The sequence below is a fragment of the Neovison vison genome, chromosome 12 (genome assembly GCF_020171115.1).
Source record: "Neovison vison isolate M4711 chromosome 12, ASM_NN_V1, whole genome shotgun sequence".
Lineage (NCBI taxonomy): Eukaryota > Metazoa > Chordata > Mammalia > Carnivora > Mustelidae > Neogale > Neogale vison.
The window spans coordinates 86052924-86069333 of record NC_058102.1 but is presented as its reverse complement, the minus strand read 5'-3'; the positions used below and the strand labels follow the sequence as shown (position 1 = coordinate 86069333).

Below are 16410 nucleotides of genomic sequence, written 5' to 3'. Positions count from 1 at the left end.
GAAAAGCGGCTCACCGAACCCCAGCCCCCCTTTCCTTATTCTGGACTCAAGATCCTAGGTCTCCAGCTCTGGCACTGCCCCAGCAGCGCAGAGGTCCCTCACCTCCCACAGGCTTGGTTTTCCAGATTCTCAGCGCTATCCACCCAGCCTGCCAGCTGCTACTTAAATGCTCGTCTTTCTGAGGAACCAGGGGTCTTACACTGATGGGTTCCTGGCTATAAAGGCAAATCCCTCTTATTTCCCTCCCAACCGCTCTCTCCCTCCCCTCGGGTCCTCCTGCCTAAGCACAATTGTCAGAGGTAGTGGCTTGAGGCAGATACCTGGGACAGGGATGATACTGGGAGACAGTAGAGAGGAAGTCAATGTCTAACCATGCTATGGTCTGTACTTAATGGGGAAAATGAACCCAGCCCAGCTGCCTTGTTGCAGACCCTGTCTTGCAAGACCCCCTTGTCTTTCAGGAAGGGAGACACAAAATTCACTACTCATATGGGTTCCCTGTCTTTCTAGGAACAGCCTAGTTTAGTGGGTTTCTTGCTTCAGAGAAACATGTGTGTTCCTGTCTGGGGATATAGTTGCACATAGTTCAACTTTGTTTTCAAAGTCTGTGGTCTGTGCATGAGGTGGCTCAGGCCCTCCTGCATCTTTCTTCAGCTTTGGTCTCTGGAACAGAGTGGGAACCTGGAGAGGCAGATGGCCTGGGTTGCAGGGAAGAAGGTTGTTCCACAATACGCAGAAACCAATGTGTGAGGAACAGGCTCCTGTCCCTGTGGACTGGGAGTCAGAAGCCCTGGTCCCTGCCCTTCCCAGCTTGCTGTGTGACTTTGGCCCAGACAGCCCGCCTCTCTGGGGCTCTTTTCCGTCATCTGTAAAATTCAGCCGTTGTACTGGAAAGCTCTAACATTCCCTTTCACTTTTTGACATTGTGTGGTTCCACTGATAAGTGAATCTGAAAGGGAGAAAGGTCCCCTGGCTGGGTGACTTAGTTTGAGGAGGTAGGTGTTGGCTGATGTAATTTGAAATCACAGTAACTTAGCGCTAGAACCTTAGGTGGAGGATTGCAGTCTCCTTTATTCTGCCTAAGAATAGCCATTGTCTTGCTCACCCCTGGTGGCTTGGGGTATGAACTCTTGCTGGCTGGGGTTTGGCCCACCCATCAAGGTCTCTGCTGAGATATCCTGGCAGGCCAGTCTTTGAGCTGGGCCTTTGGGGAGGAGTTGAGAGAAGGGTAGGCAGCCAAGGGCCAGCCGGGTAAGCAGATTCCCAGGAGACAGTTTGCATCTCAGCTGTTGGGACTTGTTTTAGGATCTGAGCCAGGGAACACAGTACACTCATCCACCCTCTTATGAGAAGAGGATGAGAGCCCCATTGTCGTTGGCCATCTCCCTCCCTGGCCCTACTCACCTCACCTGTGCACTCCCACCCTCCGGTGCCTAGGCAGTGGGCTTAAGGAGTTTTCCCTGCTGGCCTCACCCAGCCCAGCCAGCAGCCTTCGGGGCCTTTCCTCGGCAGCCTGACAGCAGGGAAAGACTGCCCCAGCCCCACCTTTCCCAGCCTCCTTCCCTCCTGGGGCTATGGTTTCTCAGGAGTCAGGCTCTCCAGGTTGGGACTTGCTCTCTAGCCCAGGAGCCAAAGGCCTTCACGTTTTCCTTGTTTGTTTTCATCCTTGATCTCCCAGGTGCCAGGAGGGATGTTCCAGGAGCTGGTGGTTAGAGAGGCTGTGGGATTGGTTGGATCTGGGACACACTGTATTGCTTTTCCCTTTGCTAGCTCTCCTGGGCCTGGGGACCCCTCTTCCCTGGGCCCTGCTGTCCATAGACTGAAGCTGCCACAAAAGGTATTTAGGTTAGACCCCAAGGAAACCTTCCTCACTGCGAGGAGCCCCTGGAATGGAAAATGGAAGCTCCCAGGGAGGTCAGTTTCCCAGAAAGTGGTTAATGGTGGAGTCCCTGTCAGAGTGAAGGATGCGGCTGTTGCTAGGCAGAGGCTGCTGTTTCCTCTTGGGGTGTGGCTCCGAGGCTGGCCAGCCAGAGGCCCCGTTAGAAGCAGGAGGAGAAAGGACCCTTGCCCGGTAGCTGAAGAGGGCCCTGGCCCCATCGGCTCTGGGTCACCAGAACTGCATCTCTCAGAACACACACCACTTCTCACCCTGCTTCTTCTCCCAGCTCCTCCCCTGGTTCACCACCAGCACCACAGCCTGCTTTTGAAAATCCTCACCCGAACCTGGCAGGCTCCTGCAGCCCCAGTCTGGCTGCACTAATGGACTGATTGGATTTTTCTATACTTGGAGTTTGGGATTTCTGATTGAACATGCAAATTTATGTAAATCAATCTGGGATCTGCCACCACATCAAAACAACATTGGAGTCATAGGCTGGAAGGAATCCTAGAGACATCTAGTCCAACGCCCTCGTGTTAAAAATGGGGAAACTAGAGTCCGGAGGGGGAAGTGATTCATACAATGATGAGTGTCAGTGGCAGGGCTCCTGACCCTGGGCTGTTGCATGATCCCACTCAGACTTAATTCTTCGGGCGTGAAGTGCTTGGCTGAATTAAAGCAAGGTTCTCTGGAACCTGAGATTGTGGAGAGCTGGACCCTTGGAGGGTCAGGTGTCATCTCAGGGCCTCCCCAGGGGCTCTGGTCAGATCTGCCATGCTGAGGAAAAATAACTTCAAATCCCTTCGAACAACACCCTTGTTTTTCCCCAGGCCCTGTCCTGGAAGGTAGGAGGACAAGGTCGTTGGTTTGTGCCTCCCTTGGCCCTTGTGGTTTTCCCAGAGCTGAGACTGGGTCTGTTCCAGCATCTCTCACAGTACCAGGGACAGAGTAGGCTGGGATGGCTCCGCACAGGCACACGTCTCTGGCTTTCCCCTCCCATCCGAGTGTGAGTCTCTGCTGCTTCCCTCCATGGTTACGGTGGGACTAGATCTTAGGCTCCTGTGACTTTTTGTCTCCCCTCCCCTGCTCTTGCTATAAGAAGGATCTCATTATTCTGAGGTTGGTGTCAAAGTTGGAAGGGGGCTGCAGAGATGGGCTCGGGTCCCTAGAAAGTAGTCTCCCCACTTCTTGACATGTCTTTGATCGGATCCACACACACCCCACCCGCCGCCAGCTGCAAGATGCCCCCTGTTCGCGCTTCACAGACGGCGGTGCCTGTGGCATGGGCCCGTTTGGAGGGCTGAGCCCTCACTTACCCCACAGTGCCCGCAAGCGTTGCAGCGACGGCGGAGATGCCCAAAGCAGCTGTTGGCCTGCCTTGCCATGCTTTGGCAGGGTGAGCGTGTGGGCTCAATATCAGAGGCCCCAACTCCCAAGCCAAGGCCACCACCCCAAGCCCTGCTGCAGCTGAGGGAGGGGGCTTGGGACACATCTGGGGGTCTTCCTCACCTTCCTCACCTTCATTCTAAACCCAGACCCTGCTGACTCTGGAGGGAGAGCCTCCCCCACCCTGTCTTCCCAAAACACAGCAAATAGGAAGCCAGCTCCTCCAGTTCCTCACTGCCCAGCAGCCCTCAGCTCCTATATAGCCTTAGTTGCATGTAAGGGGAAGTCTTCCCTGCGCCTCAGTTTCCCAGTCTGTGTGGATGGATTAATGATACCTCATCACTGGGGTGTGGCACCTGCTCGGTTTTCCCAGCTCTGGGAGCTACACGGATGAAAGAGGCCCGAGGAGGCCAGGCTGTTATTAAGGTGAATTATCACTGCTGTTATTACTGATTTCTAAAAGTCGAGCAGCCACTGAGGAGAGCCCAGGCAGGCACAGCTCCCTGGACCCTTATGGCGGTCCTTCAGCTCTGGGAGATCTCCAGTACTCACTAGGCTTTTTAAAATATCTCTGTCTCTATCTGGAGAGATATTTTAAAAGGAGAGATGACCCCATTCTGCTTCTCACACTGATGCCCGCAAGGCTGGAGCGGTGGTGGGTGCTGCCCCGGTGCTGGTCCGTGGTTCTCATTCTCACACAGGGCTTGAAATGGTCCCTCTCCACTGACCCTCTGGGTAGAAGAATGATGAGGTTTTTCCTCGATGGGACTGTGAGGGGCCCCAGAACTCCTGGGGTGTGGCCCTAGGGTTCTCAGCAGTCATTGTTCCTATGGGCTGATTCATTTCACCCCCGCTGGCTTGATGTGGGGGCTGTAATTTGTCCTTTTGTGTGAGGATCTGTTGAGACACCCCCAGAACCTGCCCGCAGCAGCTGCAGCAACCTCCTGGTGTCCTTTACCCCAACTTCCTCCCACCTGCCCCAAAGTCTCCCCTTGCCCAACCACCCGCCTCTGCCCCAGCCCTTTGGGATCTAGAATGAACTCAGCTCTTACCCAGGTGGAAGGGGCCCTGACCAGCTTCCAGACAGTCTTGGTGCTCCCTTGCCTCACCACAGGCTGGGGGTGGCAGGACCTCTCTCCTAGCCCAGGGGGAGAAGGAGTGAAGACCCGTGTCCTCTGGCCAGAGTCCCCATGCTCATCTAGCCAGACCTCCTCACTTCTCCCTTGTCCCAAGGGCCTGTTCCCTACTTCCTACTAAGGGAGGAGAGTAGATCACCCCAGCTGGGAGGGGCTTTAGAAATCACCTAGGCAGGTGGTGGTTCCTTGTAACATTTTTTTTTCAAGTTTTATATTTTATTTTTTCACTAGACTTTTTAAGAAATATAGTCCAAAAATTAAACTGATACAGAAAAGTCTGTGTTGGAAAATTGTGCTCCCACTTCCACCCCCTTTTCCCTCTGCAGATAGTCACTTACCAGTTTCTCACCTATCCCTCAAGAATGCTCAGTGGGTTAAAGCCTCTGCCTTCGGCTCAGGTGTGATCTTAGGGTCCTTTCTGCTCAGCAGGGAACCTGCTTCCTCCTCTCTCTCTGCCTGCCTCTCTGCCTGCTTGTGATCTCTGTCAAATAAATAAAGCTTTAAAAAAAAAAAAATGTTTTTACACAAAACAAATATAAATGCCTACTCCTATTCGTTTCCCTTATCCAAAAGATAGCAGATAGCATACACTGTCTTTTCTCTCTTACCTGTTGGCAGTATCTGGGTGGGCATGGATTTCTCCCACTACCTCTCAATTCTCGGGTTTCTGATCTTTACTGCCCAGCCCAGGGTCACCCAATGACCCCAGGCCATGAGCAAGGATTGTTCACCTTCGTACTCTAAACTTCATTCAGGTGCCAAGGTTTAGGCCAAAATCAGCCTCTGAGGCATTCTCAGCAGTCATTGTGTGCAAAGTGTTGTGCTAGACTCTGGGGGTACAGTGGTGATCCCAAAAGGCTACCATAATCAAATATTTCAGCAGTTACAGAGCCACGGCTATGATGCAGCCTACAAAGAAAGGGTATATGCTGTAAGAGCAAGTAATCTGAGGCCCTGGGCCGCCTTGGAGTGTGCGGGAGTGTGCAGGTACTGTGGGGAGGCATGCGGCATGGCACAGCAGGAAGCCAGGGAGGGGGCGGGTAGGGCAGGAGGCTGCGGCCAGGCCTGTAAGTACAGTGCCATGTGACCTGGAAAGCTGGGTTTTTCAACTTGACTTCTGTGGCTTCTCTTCTCCTCCCTCTCCCAGTCTGTAGGATGTCCTAGGCCCTTTGAGTTTTATTATGTCCAAGACAAGAAACCCCTTCCTCTACCAGATGGTGCTGCTCATGCCTCCTCCCCACCCCCACCCCACTGCCTTCTCTCCCCAGCTCAGGGCCTGCAGGCTCCCGAAGCCAGAGCCTTCCTTTCCCCTGTCCGCCGAAGGGAAGTTGGGGGGGTGTTTGCTTCTAACTTCCTCTCTAGACGGCACCTCACTTCCTGTCCCTGGGCCCAGAAAAAGGCTAAAAGCTTATGAGTTTGCTGACCCTTCCTCTGCCTACTACCCACCCCCCGCTTTCCTGGGAAGCCCATGGGTCCTATAGGAGGAAGACACAATCAAAACCAAGGGCTTCTTGGGGCATCTGGGTGGCTCAGTTGGTTAAGTGTCTGCCTTCAGCTCAGGTCATGATCTCGGGGTCCTGGGATCGAGTCCAGTATCAGGCTCTCTGCTCAGCAGGGAGTCTGATTGTCCCTTGGCTCCTCCCCACACTTGTTCTGTCTCTCTTTTAAATAAATAAAATCTTAAAAGCAAGCAAAAAACAAAAACAAAGACCTCTCCCTAAAAGCCCTGCTGAGCTCCTCATCTTCAGCCCCCTACCCCACACGAGGGGATCTGTCTTCACAGCTGCAGTCCCTTTCCAGACATGATCTCATCCTTCTGTGCCCTGCAAGAAAAGTTAGAGCGAGTTCACCCCACTTTACAGATAGGAAAACTGAGTCCCAGATGGGTTCTAATCACTAGTCACTAGTTCTAGTCACTAGTCACTCAGAGGCCAAGCCAGAACCAGAATCCAGGAAGCCTCACTCCCACTTGTGGGCACAAGTAAGAGCAAAGTCCAGTTAGGGCTTTGTGGGTGAGCCAGAGCTACTCTCTGTTCCCAGAGAAGGCTGCTTGCTTCCTGCCAGAGCTGGCAGCCGAGGTCATCTCTACGCTCTGGCCACATGGCACCCACTGAGTCAACACCGAAGCTGCCTGGACTTGGAAGGCACTTGGCCGGCCAGAGCCTATTCTCTTTGAAGAAAGAGGCCAGGATAGGAACCTGGGGGAGTGAGTACAGGGGGCCGATCTTGGGGGCTGGGTCGGCATAGCCAGCAGGTGCAGCCCGAGAGCCCGCCAGCCATGTGGCCTCCCAGGCCCTCTTCCTCTTGGATCTGAGAGCAGAGAGCTGACGTTCCAGTAGTCAACTCAGCAGTCACCTCCATGATTGCCTCTCTGCCTCAGCTCTTCCTGTGGGATCCAGCACGTGTCTCTGGTTACACCCCGGGTGTTGAAAATATGCTGACTCTGCTGTTGGGTCGGGAGATAGGAGAGGAGTTAGTAACTGGCATGGGCCAGGGGGCCGGGAAACACTCACCTTCAGATGCCCTTGAGTCCAGCTGCACTGACTCACTATGTTTCCGTCCAGACCCACAGATTTCTGCCTCCTTCTGTTTCTGCCTTCCTTTTGCCTAGAATGTTCCCCTTTGCCATTCCCTTGTACCTAAACCCCACCGGTCTATAAGTGTCCGTGCACTGATGCCTTACGTTCTGAAAAATGGTTGTAGCTGCAGCTTAATGTTTTCTCTCCTGATTTTTAAAGTTCTCCAGGTGACTTCTCTTGGGCCATGTCCTCTGCTGTACAGCTATGACCCACATGTATTATGTCCCCTACTAGACTGAACACCCCAAGAAGTCAGAAATGCTGACCCAGCTCTGAATTGCCCCCAAGTCCCCAGCCTCATGCCTCCTTCCGAGTGATCTGTTTGGAAGTATCTGCAGAAGGAACAGATTAGTCCCATTTGCCAGAGGGAGTTGCTGAGACCTGGGAGTGGGTTGAGGGCTTGGAGAAGGTCTTATCAACGTTAGGGACAAAGCTGAAAATGTCCCTTGCTCACCTCTCCTTGTGGTTTGTCCTCTGGGTCCTCAGAGCCATTTGGACAGGGACAGTTGGGGGTCTTTAAGTGAAGCTGAGGAGCCCATCGTCCCTTCTTTCTGGTCTTACTCTGTCCGGAAGAAAAGGAGGTGACCAGGATTGGGGCTTCACTGGCAGAAAGATTGGGGAGCACAGAAATGCAGGCAGGGCTCCTCCTCAGGGAATTCCCCTTCTAACAGCACGGGAAGTCCCCTCTTCTTCATGGGGGAGGACTAGAGAACAGGACACATGATGGTTGGAGACACCCTCCTGCGGAAGGCGCCTCAAGAAGCTGCAGTCAGTGTGGACTGTCCATTCAGGACAGCTTTGCGGGGGAATTGCTCTGGGGCCGGGGCTGGGCTTCCACGCTGTGTCAAGGACTTTGGTCTGTCCCCAAAGCAATCAGAGGTCATGGGAAGGTTTGAGGCAGTAGGGACACAATCAGAGGTACAGTTTTAGAAAGAGGATTGCTCTGGTGGAGCTCCTTGGAAAAGTGATTATGGCAGGGAAAATATAAGATTAGTCTGGAATATCTTATGATGCCAGGAAGCAAGCAGATGTTCAAAAGTAAATACAGTTTTTTAAGATATTATTTATTTATTTCAGACAGAAAAAGCAGGCATGTGGAGGTGGGAAGGGGAGAGGCAGAGAGAGAGGGAGCCAGATGTGGGATCATGACCTGAGCCAAAGGGGGACGTACCCGGGTAAATAACTTTTTTTAAATGGAGGCATGTGGAAAGAAGAGGAACCAACCAGAGAGAATTCTTAATGATCAAAGCTGAAATTTAAGCAATGAAATAAGTGATGATAATATTGGATTCTAATCCAATGAATAAAATATCTATGAGTTCATGCTAATATAAATGTGTAATTAAGTAAATCAGAGGCAGAGAAGGGACTTCCTTTTTTTTAAGATTTTATTTATTTATTTGACAGAGAGAGAGCACACAAGTAGGGAGATTTAGAGAAGCAGGATCCTGGCTGAGCAGGAGCCTGACATGGGGCTCAATCCATCATGACCCAAGCTAAAGGCAGGTGCCCAGCCAACTGAGCCACCCAGGCACCTTAGGGACAGCTCTTCCTTACAGAAAATTTCTAGTTAATAAATGGATAAGGAATAATGGAAATCAAAAATTTTCATTAGAACACTGCAATAATTGCTGTAAGCAAGACCTACAAGTGAATCCTAAAATTAGTGGGTGAAAATTGAAGCAGAAACAGGGTATTTGCATGGTCACCAAGTATTGCCCCCCAAACTGGTTATTAATTACAAAAGGAAAAATAGTAATTTTACAACAGATAAACCCACTAGATACCACCTAAGTAGCTGCTCAAGGTTAATCTCATCAGTCCTAAGACATCTCAACTTTATACCCCCTGATACAATGCACTGAGAAGGGCACATCACCTCTGCGGTATTCTATCTCAAAAATTAATAACTTCAGTCTCACTGGAGAAAACACCAAACAAATCCCAATAGGAAAACACTGTCCAAAATACTGACCTGATCAGTTCCCTTCTAAAATGTCAAGGTCATGAAAGACTACTGAGGAACTATCATGAATCATAGGAGAATAAGGAGATTTGGTGATTAAGCACAATGTGGGATCCTGGATTAGATGTTGGAATAGAACATCAGTGGAAAGGACATCAATGGAAAAACCGGGAAGATCCAAATAAAGTCTGTGGTTCCGGGTTTTGGTTTTTTTTTTTTTTTTAGTTGTTCTTCTGAAGAAGGTTGTAGGACAGTGAGAACATTGCTGTGTCTGTGTTTTTTAAAGTTGTGTATGTGTATACACAACCATACAAAACCAAAGTTTTAAAATACACACACATATACATAGAAGTAGAGATGCAAGATGGCGGGGGGAGGGGGAAAGCATCATAGACCAGGCAAAAGTCATCTAGGAGAAGGTGGTCACCATCAAGAAAGTGAAAGACAAGCTATGGAATAGGAGAAAATATTTGCAAGTCATATATCTTATTATAAGAGACTTGTATTCAAAATATATAAAAAATCCTTATAAGTTGATTTTAAAAAAACCAATAAAGAAATAAAAAATGGGCAAAAGATCTAAATAGACATTCCTCCAGGGAAGATATACAAATGGCCATGAAGCACATGAAGAGATGCTCAACATCCTTAATTAGGGAAATACAAACTATTTCCTTCATGAGGGATCACTTCACACTCAGGTGACTAGAATTCGAGAATCAGACAGTAGACATGGAGAAATGGAAACCCTCATACACTGTTGGAGAAATGGAAACCTCATACACGGTGCCTTCCCTTTGAAAAACAATGTGGCAGTTCCTCCAAAAGGTAAACCTAAACTTACCATGTGATCCAGCAAGTCCCCTCCTGAGTATACACACCCAAGAGAAGTGAAAATTGCATCCACACAAAAACTTGCACACGAACGCTCACAGCAGCACTACTCCTGAGATCCAAAACGTGGAAGCACATCCATCAACAGATGAAGAGATAAAGACCTGATGGCACATCAATTATTCGTCAGAATATTATCGGGCCAACGAAAGGAACGTAGTGCTGATCCGCGCATCAGCATGGCTGAGCCTTGCAGACATGAGGCAAGTGACAGAAGCCAGTCACAAAGACCTCCTGTTTGAGTCCATTCATCTGAGGTGTCCAGAAGAGGGAAATCTATAGACAGAAAACAGATTAGTTCAGGGGGCAAGGGGGTGCTAATTAAAGGGTAATGAAAATATTCTACAGTTGTCACAATGGCCTAGATCTGTGACTGCACCATGAGCCACTGGATCGCACACTTTAAACGGGTGAGTCATAGGGGATGTGAACTATGTCTCGAAGCTTTAAAAAAAAGTCCAGGAGGAAGTGGCCACCAGGGGCACTTGTGCCTGAGAAGGCGACAGGGGTGGGAAAATCTTGTTTGGGTTGAGCATTGAGGCAGTTAACTGCTGACGTTGGACAGAGTCGAGGAAGGAGTGAGAAGTGAGGCTGGGTGTTTTGTTTGGTTTGGTTCTAGAAGTTTGAATTGGAAGGGCAGAAGAGGGCACTGGCTGGGGAAATGTCAGGGGGAAATTATTTTGTAAATGAAAGACACTTGAGAAGCTTTAAGGCAGATGGGAAAGGTCCCTTGAGGAGGGAATGCTGAAGACCTAAGTGGGGATGGGCCAGGGCAGGAAGGACTGGCCTTGCCTGGGAAGGCGGCAGCTGGTCTGCTGTACCAGGAGGAGATGGGGAGAGGGGAGGTGCAAGGATTCTGATGGGCCTGGGATGACAGTGGCAGATTTTAGGGGTTTTCCCTCTGCTGGCTTTAATCCCCTGGGGAAAGGAGGACAGGCAGTGGAGGAAAGCGGAGTGGGTGTGAAGCAGCCCTTAGAGGATAAGAGTGCAACTCTAGCAGTTAACCTCGGTGGGAGTGCCAGGCCGTGCTGATGAGCTGGTTGGGGTGGCTTTCCTTCGGTGAGGACAGAGTAAGAAACAGTGTGAGCAAAAGCCTAAAGACAGAAGTGAGTGTCAAACCCCATCCTGTTCTATCCTCAACCTCTAGACTCTGTGGGAAAAAGCATTGACCTAGAAGGCTCAAGTCAGGGAATCCTAGGGATCTTTTAGAATTGTACCATCCAGGACAGTAACCACAAACTGCATGTGGTTGTTTAAACTTAAAATTCATTTCCTCAGTTGATCTAGCTTCATTTCTTTTTTTCTTCTTCTTCTTCTTCTTTTTTTTTTTTAGATTTTATTTATTTATTTGAGAGAGAAAACATGTGAGAGCATGAGTGTGAAAGCGAGAAAGAAGGAGAGGGAGGAGTGGGCTCCCTGCTGAGCAGGAACTCAATCCCAGGTTCCTGGGATCATGACCTGAGCTGAAGGCAGACTGGAACCAACTGAGCCACCTAGGCACCCTGAACTAGCTTCATTTCAAGGGCTCAATAGCCACATGTAGCTAATGGCTACCGTATTAGATGGCACAGAATAAATGTTGCATCATCACAGAAAAGTTCTACCGGACAACACTTCTAGAAAAGTGATTCTCAAACTATTTTGGCCTGAGGACCCTCCAACCTCTTAAAAATTGAGGAACCCCAAAGAACTTTGGTTTATATATGTTATACCTTTTGACATGTACTGTCATATAAATTAGAACTGAGAGTTTTAAAAATTTAATTAACTAAGATAATAAACCCATTATATGTTAACATATTTTATGAAAAGTAACTATGTATTTTCCAGGACCAAAAAAAAAAAAAAAAACCTGAAAAGAATGGCATATATGTTCTTGCATATATGTCATGTCTGACTTAATAAAAGGCAGCTGGATTCTCATATCTGCTTCTATATTCAGTCTGTTGTGATATCACATATCATGTGGTCTCTGGAAAATGCCACTGTATACTCATGAGAGAATGAGAGCTAAAAAAGCAAATAATGTCTTAGTAGTAGTATGAAAATAGTTTCAACTCTGTGAATTCCTTGGAAGAACGTCAGGGTCCCTGGACCATATTTTGAGAACCAGTGTTCTAGAACAGCTTCCATTTGGCCCAAAGGAGCTTGTCCCTGAGAGACAGTGATTAGCCTGAAGCAACACAGGAAGTAAATTGCAGTGTTGGGACCAGACTCTCCGGCTGCCTGCTGGCTAGAACGGGCCCAGCTAGGCTTTGGTCAGTGGGGACTTGGCTACCCTCAGTGTCTGTGTTCTGAGCGCCTTCCCTCTCCCCACATCCAGCAGCTGCTTTTTTTGTTGTTGGGTTATGCTGTGGGCTGGGAGAGGGGAGGTAAGGGGTGTTGGGGCTCAACAGGACTGCCCTTCCTCCTGCCTGCCTGGGCGGGCTGGGGGACTGATCCTACTGTGGATCAGAAAGAACCTACACAAGGGATGGAGGTTCTTGCAGTGCTTGTGAAGAGGAAGCTGGACAGGGCTGCAGAGGCCCCTTCCCCATGGACACATGCTTCTCAGTGGGGCTATTGTGTCCTGGGGCCAGTTGTCAGGAGGAGGGAAGGAAATTCTTGTCTGTCCTCTTTCCCTGTGGGGGGAGGAGACCAGTTGGAATTCTTCGGGCTCAAGGATGCTCTGGGCTGGGATTAAGGTGGCTACTTTGAGGCCAGGAATGCCCTGGGGCAGCAGTCCCTGTGTTCCCTCCCCACACCCACGGCAGTCCCGGGCTGATATGTCTGGAAAGGAGTGTTTGCTCTGGGTTCAGAAGTCGCTGTTTACAAGTGGACTCTTGGGTGTGACGGGGATTCCAGAAAGCAGCTGGGGGATGGGGGGAGCAGGGGGGAAACGGTTGTTGTTACGGATGATTCTGCTATTAAAGCGAGCTTCTCCATCTCTGCCTTCCCACAGCTGCCCACCCTCCCCCAACTCCTGGTCCCTGGCTTCTGTCCCTAGAGGACTCTGGGGGGAACAGCTGGTGAGTGAGGGGCTCATCAGGGCCCAGAGTCCTTGGCTAAGGGCCGGGATGAGGGAGCAAGGGAGTGAGGAAGACAGGCTTGCTGCCACCTCTCTAGTCCCTTCCTCCTAGGCCTGGGCCCAGAGTTCAGCGAGGGGTCTTGGCTGCTCCCTGGCTAGGCAGAGGGTGGGCGCTGCAGATCTTACTCCTTTGCTCTGACCGATGGAAAGGCCGGGGCAGTCAGCTCTCTTTGGGGCCCTGTGACTGCCTGGGCTGAAGAGACCAAGTCACCAGATTCATTCAGTGATCAGGCTGAGCCAGCCCTGTCCCCAGGTTACCCAGAGCCCTCTGAGCAGCTGCTCCCCCTTCCCTGTCCCTGGTTGCTGCCAACAGCCCCCCACCCCCACTGAAGGAGGGCCCAGGAGGCTCTGGTCTTCCTCCCTTCCTTTCCCTCCCTCCCCTCGGCACTGAGGTCACCTCCCTCTGAATCAGGCCTTTGTGGGGGGCGGGGCTGCCCGTTGGCAGTTCTGGCGGGAGAAGCCTCCAGTTCAAGCTGCAGCTCCATCTCTACCCAACGTGGCCCACATCATGTGTTCCAGACCCAACATCCAACATCCAGGCGTGTCGTGGGACCACGGGAGGAATGTGTGAAGCCAGGGCCATCCTGAAGAACCCAGGTTGGGGGTTTTCCAGGCTCGGGGTGGGGCTGAGCCCAGAAGCTGTGAGTAGGAGCTGTGGGGCCTGAGGGAGAGGGGGGTGTGCAGCCCCCGGGAGAGGGACCCCACTGACGCCCGGCAGGGATAGCTGTTGGGGAACAAATGTGGGTTGGTTTTTCCCCCATGAGATTTAGGCCAAAAACCCAGATGGTGATGGGCCAGATTCTTGACTGGGCTCAGACTGGGAGCTGAGGTGGTAGCAGCTTTTTAGATATTCTAGAAGAGAGAGAAGCTGTAGGAAGTATTTCTTCCGCCATAGAAATCTTGAACTCTGACTGTGATCCTGCTCATAGCCTGCCCTGCTCTGGGCACCAAGTTTAAATGCAGGCCTCTTCCCTGTGACTCAAGCAGTCTGGGCTGCTGGCTTCCTGGCCCTCTGCTTGTGACCTTGCAGATGGAGAGAAGGCCGCTCTGTCCCGGGTTGGCCAGACCACCCCAAGTGAGGGCAGAAAGCTTCTCCCTAAAGTGAGGTTGAGTCACAGCCTGTCTTCATTTCCGGAGCCTCTCTGAAGCCCAGCTGGGGAGGCAGAGACCATTCCATGTGACAGAGCTGCTGCTTTGGGGTGGCTTATCACCTGGAGGGTCTCCTCCAGGTCACAGCGGGGCTCTGGCCTCCCCGCCCTGGGGTCCACAGAAACTAGATGGATAGAGTGATGGCAGTCAGCTCTAGGGCCCAGGGTGGGGCCAGGGGTTGCATATCGGGTCCCCACCGTCCTTGACCACAAACATCATCCACAGCCAATCCGCACGATCTGGGCCTCCTGGAGGCGTTTTTATTTTTGTTTCTTAAGGAAAAGATATTCTCCCAAAGCATCTTCGCCCGTAGTTTGGTTTTTTCTATCACTGTTGGGAACTCAAAAGACATGGGTTTTTCCCCAGTTTTATCTTCCTCCCTTTCTGGCCCTGGACACTGCGTGTTCACCCCGCTGCTTTCCTTCACCCTCCTGGGTCTGTCTCTCCCATCCCCCGCTACCCCGTGGAGCTATCCACAAGGGAGAAAGGGTGAGGGGATTGAGGGGAAAGATAGGACACACTGGGGGCACTGGGAGCCTATAACGAGAGGAGGAGAAGGGCGTGCTGGGGTGCTGGGGTAGGGTTTAACTCTAGTGGTGGAGGTAACCCGAGGCCTTTTTTGGTTTTAACCCCTATTTATGTATGTGGGAAGGAGGATATTTCCTGAATTTTTTTCATTTTTTTCCAAGCCCGTCCGTTTCTAAAAATACCAAACACGATAATGTCATGAGCAAATGAAGTTATACTCAATACATTTTTCATGATGTTAAAATAACAAAGGACTTGAGATTGTTGTAGAGTGTTTTAAAAATAAGTATTCTAAGTTTTTTCCTGCAGTTTTCAGAAGGCCACTGCCCGCTGTCCTCCATACACGGGCACACAGTCTCTCTCACTGGGAAAGAAGGTTCTCTCCTTTTGCAATCAGCCCTTTCTCCCTCTGGGGTGAAGGCTTGGTGAGCAGCTGGTCGGGGGGCAGGTTGAGGAGGAGGGAGCCCCTGAGCGCAGGGTTAATGGGTATCACAGTCATGTCTGCCATGGTGCCTTCACTGCCCAGACCCCACAGGGAGGAGCCTGGGCCTCGGGGTTCCTTACAGATAAACATCCAGCAGGGGCAGGGAACGAGGCAGGACTTCACACCCTGCCCTGTCGGGATAGGCTCGTGAAAAGTCCCTATTTATAGAGTTCATATAAGCCCTCTACACAGACGATGTCAGTTCATTCTCCAACATCCATTTGGGCTAAGTATTCTTAGGCCCCTTTTTTAGGTGAAGAAACAGATTTTGGAGAGTCGGGATTCTCATCCAGATCTGTCCTGTTGGCTTAGCTCCGGGAGCCCGGAGACTCCAAGGAGCTTATCAAAGGTCAGGAGCTTACAGTGCAACTTACATGTGTACAGAGAGGCCCGGCTAGGGAGGGGGAAAGGGAGGCGGGCCAGGGGGGCTTCGTGAAACAGCTGTGTGTCTCAGGTAGCCTCCTTCACCTGCGGGCACCACCCCCTCACCCCGGCTGGTGCCTCCCCTCGTAAAGTTAGGATTGGGGGCAGTAGTGTCCGAGAAAGTGCCAACACGCTGCTTGGCACACAGGATACACTCCACTGGGAGCGTAATTTCCTGCTCTTTGGTTTCCTTAGTTCTGATATAGGTGTTGCCAAGAGCATGGCATCCCCTTTGTGGTTGTGAGGATTAAAGAAGCCAGTGTGTGTTGCCAACGGGCCATAAAGCCTCATGTGTTGCTGCTTATCCCTCTTTGGTATCTGAATGATGTCCAGCTGACAGCTGGCCCTTTCCACTGGCTCTTTTCTCAGCCTGCAGTGCTCTTCCTGCTCCAGGATTTCATCTGGATGTCCCCGAGCTCTCTGTTTTGGTGTCACCTCTCGGTGCCTTATTGGGACCTGACGTATGTCCATTGGCTTCTCTGTGCATTATTTGCCCCCACCCCCAGTAGAATGGAAGCTTCATAGAGGCAGGGCTTTCTCTGGCTTGTTGATCCCCAAGACCCAGTGCCTGGCACACAACAGGAGCCCAGTAAATGCTTGTGGAATGCATGACTGATGTCGTCTCCCTCTTTCTCCATAGGTGAGGTGACCATTCTGGCTGCTAGCGTGACCATTCTGGCTGCCAGCCTGGGTGAGGAGGCAGAGACAGGTGAGGGGCTTTGAGCCTGTGCCTGTTGTGGGGGACAGAGGGGGACTGGAGGAGAAGGGTGGGGGGTAGGGAAGGCATTCCCTGCGCCTCACTGCGGGGGACAGAGGAGGGGTGGTTCAGATGCCTGCCCACTGAGCTGCTAGAGGGCTCCTCTCTTCCTTGGTCTGAAAGTGCTAAGCTCCTTTTGTGGGGGCTACAGGGGGTCAGAGA

At 51.1% G+C, this 16410-nt stretch overlaps 1 protein-coding gene across 2 annotated transcripts in view; it reads left to right on the top strand.

Annotated features, from left to right (window-relative positions):
• Positions 1-16410, top strand: part of NCKAP5L (NCK associated protein 5 like) — a 30169-nt gene that overhangs the window by 877 nt on the left and 12882 nt on the right. For both annotated transcript variants that reach the window (XM_044226607.1, XM_044226606.1), the window contains exon 2: positions 16132-16200. The gene's annotated coding sequence lies outside the window, so the exon portion shown is untranslated. The remainder of the gene's footprint in view (positions 1-16131; positions 16201-16410) is intronic.